The 9,653-nt window shown below is 35.0% G+C and overlaps 1 non-coding gene across 1 annotated transcript; it reads left to right on the top strand.

The window, feature by feature from the left end:
* Positions 1–7,575: 7,575 nt before the first annotated feature.
* Positions 7,576–7,682, top strand: LOC121214267 (small nucleolar RNA R71). The gene has a single exon (XR_005909851.1). It is a non-coding gene; the product is annotated as a small nucleolar RNA R71 (small nucleolar RNA).
* The last annotated feature ends 1,971 nt before the right edge of the window (positions 7,683–9,653 follow it).

The raw sequence follows: 9,653 nt of genomic DNA, 5'->3' as shown, positions 1-9,653 counted from the left end.
TAACAAACACTAAAATAGTTTGACACATCGTATCAATCCCTATTCTTCCCCCTTAGTGACCCTTACCTGCTCACCGCCTTATTTCTCCTTCTCTGACATTCCTTGTTTCTCAACATAGGAAATCATAGCATGATATAATAACTACGGCTAGCTTACGAGATTCTTATGCACTAATGAACGAGTTTCTCTTCCTTTTATGATTTTGTCACTTTCTTTTTCATCTCACCTCACTCATGAATGCTTTTTTCATTATTTCAAGACTTTCTCTACTCGTACTGATTTTCTTTTTGAAAGTTTCTTTTGTTTTGCACTTTCAAGCTAACCTATAGTTCCCATATCATACCAATATTTCCTATTTCACTCTGTTTTTGCAACCTTCACTTTGATGTATCTACTTAATCCTCAATACGTATGACCAGACGTCTATAGTCGTGCAGTGCAAGACCAAAGAAAAAGGGTAAATACAAATTAATGATTTAGGCTCGGAGTTTGTGATGAGGTTCCTCAAGAAATGTCAACAGGCTAAAAAAATCGATACTAAAGGTGAAATACAAATAGGTTAGCTTTTTGGCTCTAAATGTGTCCCAAACAATGCCTTAGGTCATCCTTTAAACATCTCAGTATGCACAAATTTAATCAATCAAACAAACTTAAATTCAACCATTTATCATTTATACTAGCCTGCCCGTTTCCTTGTATTTTATCTATCCTTTGGTATAGTTGATTGCTTAATGCCTTTTTGCAGTTTAACGTATAGAACTTAATAGTCTAGTAATTAGAATTTTAAAATCACTTATCATCATGCGAAATTTATTTTTTGAAATAAGCAATCTATGTACATGCTTCTAACCAATCACTTGTATTTCTACAAGCTCAAGCACACAAAAGACAAGAAAAATAAAACAAAAACATACAAATTCTAAACAAATTACCCATGTTACCCCTCACACTTTAGTTAACACATCATTCTCAATGTGTAGCCCATAAAAAGAAAAGGAAAGAAATTACCGATTGATCGCGGTTGCTCCAAACTTCTAATGTGTTTCGTCCTTCGTGTTGGGTTCCTACATAGAAAACTTAAACAAAATGAAATATAATTTAAATCGACTATTAATCCTACTTCTACAAAGTTTAAATCAAAATCGTTCAAAAATTAATAGAAGTCTTTAAAAACAAAAATAAAAACGTTCAATCTCCCTCCTCAAAGTCCATCTCCTCGCTTCCATCGTTCTCATCATCCTCCCCTTCCTATTCACTTTCTTGTGTCTCTTCTTCCTGTTCCAGATTCGTTGGCCCAAACATGTTAGGTTTATAATTGGGGACCCGTATGTTGTTTTGCCTAGCAAATTCTTGAAAAATTAGCCCTAGCTCTTGTATCCACTATATCATCCAATCTAACATTGGATATCTACTCTCACCACCATCTTTTGTAGACTTATTTGATGAAGCTAGTGTAGCTATCACTTCTTGTTGTCACTTGTTCCAATCCTTTATTTTTTTGGCTTGCAGCTTTATGTATTGTTGGAACAAGGTGTCCCCGATAATACGTTGGGATGGTTTCAGTGACTGCTCAATGGATATCATAGGTACACCTGCCTCTTTGCATAAGGTCGTCACTAAATGGGGAAAGAAAACTCCCACTTTCTGGCCACTAATGAATCTCTTCATGTTTTATGGATCCATTTACCGATACAAACCCGCTTTTTCTACAAAATTGCATATAGCAAAACTACTCAAAAGGCATAGACATTAGAAACATTTAAAACAGGGACTATTCGCATGCACACAATTTGAATCCATATTTTAGCCTTTGGAGACATAATAGCTTGATGAAAGGATGTAGGAATATTGGTATTCGGATGATATTTCCATTCACTTGGAAATATTCTAAATCAGTTTCATTGATAAAATCTTTTTCATAGTATGGAGCATTATAATAGTCACAAATAATTCGAGGGGTTACCCGCACTTCTTTCCCTCACACAGGTACTATATCCCCCATATGACCTTTAGTGTTTCTGGACTCTAGGTCCCGTAAGGATGCATAAAACTCTTGAACAAAAGGGACCACATCTTTATCTTTTGGGATTGTCCAAAAACGCTCCCACCATTGATACCTAACTAAATGCCATATTTCTTTACAAAGACCCATAGATGGATCAAATCTCTTCTTTTGAATGAATATCTTTCCTTGAAGTTCATTAAAATATTTTTCAACATTCGGATTTAGAAAACTAGAGGGATTTTGACTCATCGATGGTTCCGCTTTAATAGTTCACCTAACTTTTCTAAGAGGCATTATTACAAGATGGAGGATAATAGGAAATTAACAAAATTTTCAATGGAACAGTAAAAAATATAAAATTAGGAACCCTTAACCTCGTAGAAGTCATTTGAATTCCTCGTTTTGTGCAACATTTATTGTTTTGTAAGTGTTCTCATTCTTTGTGGCTCCAAGTAGAATTGAGGTATGAAGATTTTAAAAGAATAGAGATTAAAGTTTAGGGTTTATAGAGTTGTGAGAGAATTGGAGAGGGTTTAGAAACTAAATGGTTAAAATATGTTTAAGAAGGGAATAATAGGTTTTTAGGTTAAAAATTAGCGGTTTAGGTGTTAAAAAGTCGGCTAAAATGTGCTTTAAATCCCCCAGGTTACGCTATCGATTCGGGTTTCTTGCAAAAAATTACAGCACTGTCGCGACATAGGGGTTTCGTAACGCGACATCCCTGGTAGTTTACTGTTGTCGTGACACACTATAGGCTTTTGGATTTTTGAGTAAACTTACTTCAATGTCACCACACTCAAAGATTGTGTTGCAGCATCAAGAGGATTTGCACAATTTTATTGCAAACTACTCTTGATGTTGCGACACAAGGTTTCTATGTTGTGACACTGGCTCTATTTTTACTCAAAATTCCATTTTCTAGAGTGCTACGATTTCTGTAAAATGCACAGTTAATGAAAATTAAAATCTATTCTAAATAGTTAGCTAAATATACAATAATTTACAAGAGTTTAACATCAATTCAAATAATCTAAGTTTTACTTCCAGATTCATCCGACATTACCATTAATTCACTGCTGGACGATCCTTCCATTCTATAGGCATTAGTCCATCGTTTATTATGCCATTCTACCTCTGCCCGCTTGTCCCTTTCCTTAAACATATTTATTCTTTCTACATACATAAAATGAAGTATATCCCTTGACTTAAGAGTGTTAGAGACGAGTAATTTTTTAAATAGCTCACCTAACTTTCACTTTCCATCCTCTTCGCTTAGTTGATGCCCACATTTAAAGATTTCAGTCTCACCATTGATTTTCATAGTTAATTCATTCTTTTCAAGATTAACGGTGGGCCTAAAAGTGGCTAGAAAAGGTCTATCTAGTAAGATCAGTATCTCACGATCTTCTTCAAAATCGAGAACCACAAAATCTGTTGGGATAATGAAGCTGCGCACCTTGACTAACACATCTTCTAGTTGTAACACCCCTAACCCGTTTTCGTTGCCAGATTAAGGTTACGGAGTATTACTAACAATCAAAAACATTTGAACCCTATAACATTCAATATTATAATCACATCATAAACTTTTCATACACATGCATACGGTCTCTAAATCGAGCCCTTGAGGACTTAAAAAATAGCCTAGAAATAATTTGGGACCAATTTGAATTAGTTTGGAAAGTTTAGGAAAAATATACAAAATCTACAAAACAGGGGTCACAACCTCACACAGCTGAGACACACGCCCGTGTCTCAGGCCGAGTAACAATCGAACTAGGGACACATGACCGTGTCACACGCTCGTGTGCCAAGCCGTGTAACTCCCTGAGTTACCCCACACGCCTGTGTGCTAGGCCGTGTGTTAGGCCGTGTAACTCACTAAATTACACCCTAAATAATTCATCAAATGACACACGGTCGTGTCACCAGGCTGTGCGTCTCACAGGGCTGAGTCACACGCCCATGTCTCAAGCTGTGTGGACCCAAAATGAACCTCAAATAGTAAGTTTACCAATTCAAGCTTACTTAGACTCTAAGCAATCCATTTACCAGCCAAAATACCTATTCAAAGTGACATTCAACAAGTTAAAAACATGCTAAGTCAACCATCCTAAGTGCCCAACCAATGTACCCTCATTGATACCACAACTATACACAATTATATACAAAATGAACTATCATTCAAAGCACTTTAAATCATAACACCCAACATTCAACCAATATTCCAAACTTAAGCATCTCAATCACAATATTCCAAACATACTTACTTTCAGCTTGCATTTAAACATCATATCTCATTCACATATATCATATAAGTTGACTATTTGCACTTAAGATCATATTTTAATATTTTACATACCAAAACAATAGTAATGACATACAAGCCTATTACATGCCATATAATCTAAAATGAACATTCCAAAAACTATCAAAAAAGAGTGGATAGTGTGACTCAAGTGTCAATCCGACAGTCTAACATTCAAAGTATCTACAAGAACAAAAAAAACACAAGTAAGCTCATTGAAGCTTAGTGAGTTCGACGTACTAAAACGATAAATCTTACCAAAATAAGTACAACAAGTTAAATAATATTATTACAACTATATGTGTTCCCCGTCATCCACAATCTCAATCGATGAGTTATACAATTCAATTTAGAATTCAAATACATGACAAAACCGTCAAAATCACTAAACAAGTTACTTTACCGAGATTACAATATGATCGACGACTTATGGATATGAGTACATTGATATTCCAATCGAAACACACCAGGTGCTCATGAAAGCTAATCCATCCAAAACAAATCAGATGCTCATATGAGCCAGTCCACCCAATAACACACTAATGGCTGCGAAGAGCTAAACCAACCGAAATCACACTAAAATAAGCAGTATAACAGGAAAGTTCGCAAAAAATGCTAAACCTCGGTCTACTCGAGAAAACAGATATATATTACTCCACAAAAATCTCCACTCTATTCTGCCATAACACTATATCTCGATCGTACTCTATCTGTGTTCAATCTGATCCAAATGTTAAAAATTCAATAATATTTCTCAAATAACTTACATCATCTAAAAACAAATATATCTACTATTCCATTTTATATCATCCACCATTTCATATATATGCTAAATTTTAAACCGTACGAACATACCTAGACTGAATTGTGTAGTTACAGAAGTTTAGGGACTAATCTGCGATTTTTCCTTTCCCACGAATATCAACAGGGTCCTGATCTAAAATGTAAAATTTCTCAATTAATAGCTCACACTTTACCTTCCAATTCACTTTACATTATATATGCTTTTTATTTTTTAAAATTTACACAATTACCCTTAACTTTTATAACTTTTGCAATTTAGTCCCTTAACTTGAAAATCATCAAATTAACCATTTCCATAGATCAAAATTTCAACCGAATATACTAGGCCCCTAAAAAGTCCCTACTAAATGTCAAATTCACTATCAAACCCAAAAATTTTGACATTTTCACAATTTAATCCCTAAATCAAAATCTAACAAAAATCACTTTACAAAATCATCAAATAACACAATCAAAGCTTGAAATACCTATTTATTATAAAGAAACATTCAATATTCATCAATGTAACTTCTAAAATTTTTAACAGATTCAAAAACGAAGGTACGGGCTAACTAGACCTAGTTGCAAAGATCTCACAAACATAAAAATTATGAGAAACAGGTATAGATTTCACTTACATTCAAAAGAATCAAGAAAACCAAAGCCCTTCTTTTCCTTAGCTAGGTATTTCGACCATTTGAAGAAGAAATGAAAGTAAATTTGATTAATTCATTCTTTATTTTTTGTTTTATCTTTCCTTAATTTACAAAATTACCATTGAAAACATATTATCTTATCATTTTCTATTAATTTGTCATCCAAATATATCAACTAGGGCCTAACTATTACTTAAGTCCTTCCTCAATCATTAATTAAACCATTTGATCACCTAAATGCTATAATTACTATGTTTTGCACCTTTTACAATTTAGTCATTTTTCTTTAACTAGCTATCTAAACGTTAAAATTTCTTAACCAAATTTTAATGTGACTCTAATGACTCCATAAATATTCTATAAATAATATTTACGAGTCAACACGACAGAAATTTATGGTCCTGAAACCACTGTTCGTCACCATTGAAAATCGGGATGTTACACTGGTACTTCTTTCGGACGTACCAAATACCTGTCAGCCAACTGTAGTGTCATTTGAGTGATTTTGAGATCCCCCAACCCGAGTTTTTCAAAAATAGATTGAGGCATTAAAATAATACTAGCTCTTAGGTCACATAGAGCTTTATTAAAATGAATGCTCCCTATCTCTATGGGAATAATAAAACTTCCCAGGTCTTTCAATTTTGGGGGAACTTGTCTCGAAATAATAACACTGTAGGAGGCACTTAAATTAACTTGTTCTCCTACCTTAATTTTCCTACGCCTAGACATGATTTCCTTTAAATTCACTATGCGTACTTAGGAACTTTCTAAACTAACTCGATTAAAGGCAGGTTTATTTAACATTTTGAACAAGTTTAAGAAAGTTACAAATTCATCTTTGCACCGCTTTTGTTTTTCTTCTAGTCTTGAAGGGAATAGGATCTTTGTAGTTGCAGCATCTTTAATGATTCCTCTTTCTGTTTCAACTGCCGGTGTAATTTTTCTCTTCTAGCTCTGGTTCATTTTTAGTTTCTAGGGATTTCTTTTGAGAACCATCGGTATTCTCTATACTTACCTCCAAAGTAGGATTTTCAGGGCAACTCAGTACTTTGCCCAATCGGAGTGCTATTTTTTTCACATGCTCCTTGCCTCTCCTCTGGGGATTATTTTCTGTATTGTTGGGGATTCCGGTGCCAATCTGCTTTTTGATGCCACTCATCATGCTTATCAATTGGTTCATTTAGCCCTCAATTTTAGTCAATGTTCTGGTTGAGTTGGTGCACTCAGATTGCACCTGTTTTACGTCTGTTCTCATTGACTACATCTCTCCATTGATTCCATCCAGATGTTGACCACATGCCGTATGGTCACTAGGGTTGAAACTTTCATAAGGTTTTTGTAAATAAGGAGGTTGATAATTAGTATTTTTGGCTAATTTCGAACTACTTCCTCTTCCTCGATTTCTTCCCCATCTCAGATTTGGGTGATCTCTCCAGCCGGGATTTTAGGTATTTGAATAAGGATTTCCACCCCAGTTGTCGATATAGTTCACATCCTCAGCAGGGTTGTTGACGTAGTGAAAGAGTAATTTATCTTCTCCATACCTAGATAATTTATTAGCAGCTTCGATACATTTAACTCTATCTACTAATTGTTGATACTTGTCATCCTCCTAAATAGCTTTTACCGTAGCAGTTTTCTGGCCATATGTAAATCGTTTAATTGGCCACTGGCAGAAGTTCAACACCATGTTCTCAATGATTTCGTACGCATCCTCATACCTTATATTCATAAGGGCTCTTGTTGTTGCTTCGTCTAGTCTTTATCATGCATTCGCATGCAACCCATTACAAAACAGCTGCAAGTGTATCCACTCAGGAAATCCGTGGTGCAGGAATTTTAGAATCAACATTTTCAAGTGCTCCCATGCGTTAAAGAAACTTTCCCCTTCTATCTATCTAAAGATAGCAATCTCTCTTCTTAGTTGAACCTATTTGCTAATAAGGAAGAAGTTTTGCAAAAACTTTCTAGCTAGCTTATCCCATATCACAATAGACCCTCGTGCCTATGAATTTAACCAAGAAAAGGCATTATCAGTCAAAGAAAAGGGAAACAATTGAAGATGAATAACATCATCAGTGACCTTGTTGTACTTAAAAGTATCATTGTGCCCCTAAATTGCAAATTATTCTAAATCATTTGAATCATTTTTTATTTAATTTAAAAATTATTTCCTACAATATTTGGCCTCATTATACTCTCCTCAACCATGTCCAAACTTGGTAATACATAGTCTCTTAAGGTTCTCTTGTTACGACCCATGTGCATGTTTGTAGGTAGTGTTGGTGTTGGTGGATTTCTTAAAACGTTATCGTCAGTGTCGCCAAACAGTGGATTCTCGCGTGTTACGTTACCTACAATAGTGGTGGATATTGCATTTGTTGTTGCTACTGTTGTTGCTAGCGACGATTTCTTCAGATTATTCTCTCTGGATCTGTGACTGCTATAATAGTTGTGCCTCTACTACAAGTCATACACTAACTCCAAAGAGAGAAGATTAGTAGCAATAAATAAATAAATAAAAATTTGTATCTTTAACCTAAAAGATTTGTAATTATTCCTCTGAAATGAAAAATTAAAATGAAACTAATGGGTTGCCTCCCTAGCAACATCGCCAACAACTTGACTGCCTCCAGACATACTAACGTCCAGAGGGTGAATACTATAGTAAAATAAATAACAACGAGGCGGTGTCCGTAAGTATACGGGTCTAGTTGTAATATAGTTACAGCGGAGTAGATGAGTACTCTGAGGATCATACCTTAGGGAAGCAAGTGTAAGATCGATTTTAACCTAAACATGGAAAGATCTAATTAGTACTTTAGGTCAGTTATAGTACGAGAGTAAAGGTAAAAAGAAGTTTTATGATTTTTATGAATAATAAAATAAAATAACATAAAGAAATAAAATTCAAGAGATTGAAGAATAGAAATAATCGAATCTAATTATGGGTGATTAGCTCGCTTCGGTAATCCCCCTCAACTATCATTTTGGGTTCCTTGTTAATCAACTAGCCAATATCCCAGTAGGATCTTTCAATCTTCCACTCGAATAATGAGTCGTCAAGGACTACTTGTCTTCTGAATTCACAGTTCAGACTGGTTTAGGGTGAAGGTGGTCACGGATGGGTCATACCTATTTTGGGTTAATTTCCACCTTGATGACTTGTCAGGGTTGTCAGGCCTAGGGTTTCTTTTACGTTCTTTCTTTCCCAAATAGTTGATCTGTCTAGTATCCCTAAAAAGCAGTTAATAAATCATCCCTCTACTCGCTAATCCCCTATAGAGGGATTAGTTCCTCATGGTCTCCATAGACACTATAAAATGATATAAAGAGAAAGCATGTTAAATAAATCGACAATATAGAGTTTACGAAAGAGCTTAATTATATTAAGATTGATTGCGAATCCACAAGGTTTGATTGTCTCAACAATTCAGATCTCTTCAAATAGAACAAAGAACAAATAGAAATAAATCTAACCTAAGAAAAAAGAGAACTAAACTGAATTTAAAAGACTAACTCTCAGTTAAATGAATGGTGTCTTTTACATGTGACAAATGATCCTATTTATAGATACCAGGTGGCCATCATCCTTAACCTTATGTTAGCTGATGTTCCTAAGTTTTATGTTTGATTTTGTAGACCAAAACGCCCCCTGACTCGTGTTTAATTCGCATCCAGAGTCGATGTCGCGACACATCAAGACCTATGTCGCGACATAGGATTCAACATACTCCTCTTGAGATATCTTAAAGGGTATGTTGCGACGCCCTTAGCCTATGTTACGACAACGAAGGCAGTTTCATGATTTCTCCATTTTGCTCCCTATGTTGCGACGTCGACCATTTCCTGTTGCAACATAGCGGCCAATATCTATTTAATATGCCTTATGACAGTC

This window comes from Gossypium hirsutum, chromosome D01, assembly GCF_007990345.1.
Source record: "Gossypium hirsutum isolate 1008001.06 chromosome D01, Gossypium_hirsutum_v2.1, whole genome shotgun sequence".
NCBI classification, from domain to species: Eukaryota; Viridiplantae; Streptophyta; class Magnoliopsida; order Malvales; family Malvaceae; genus Gossypium; species Gossypium hirsutum.
The sequence above is the reverse complement of the archived record's forward strand: the minus strand, read 5'-3'. Positions and strand labels throughout refer to the sequence as shown.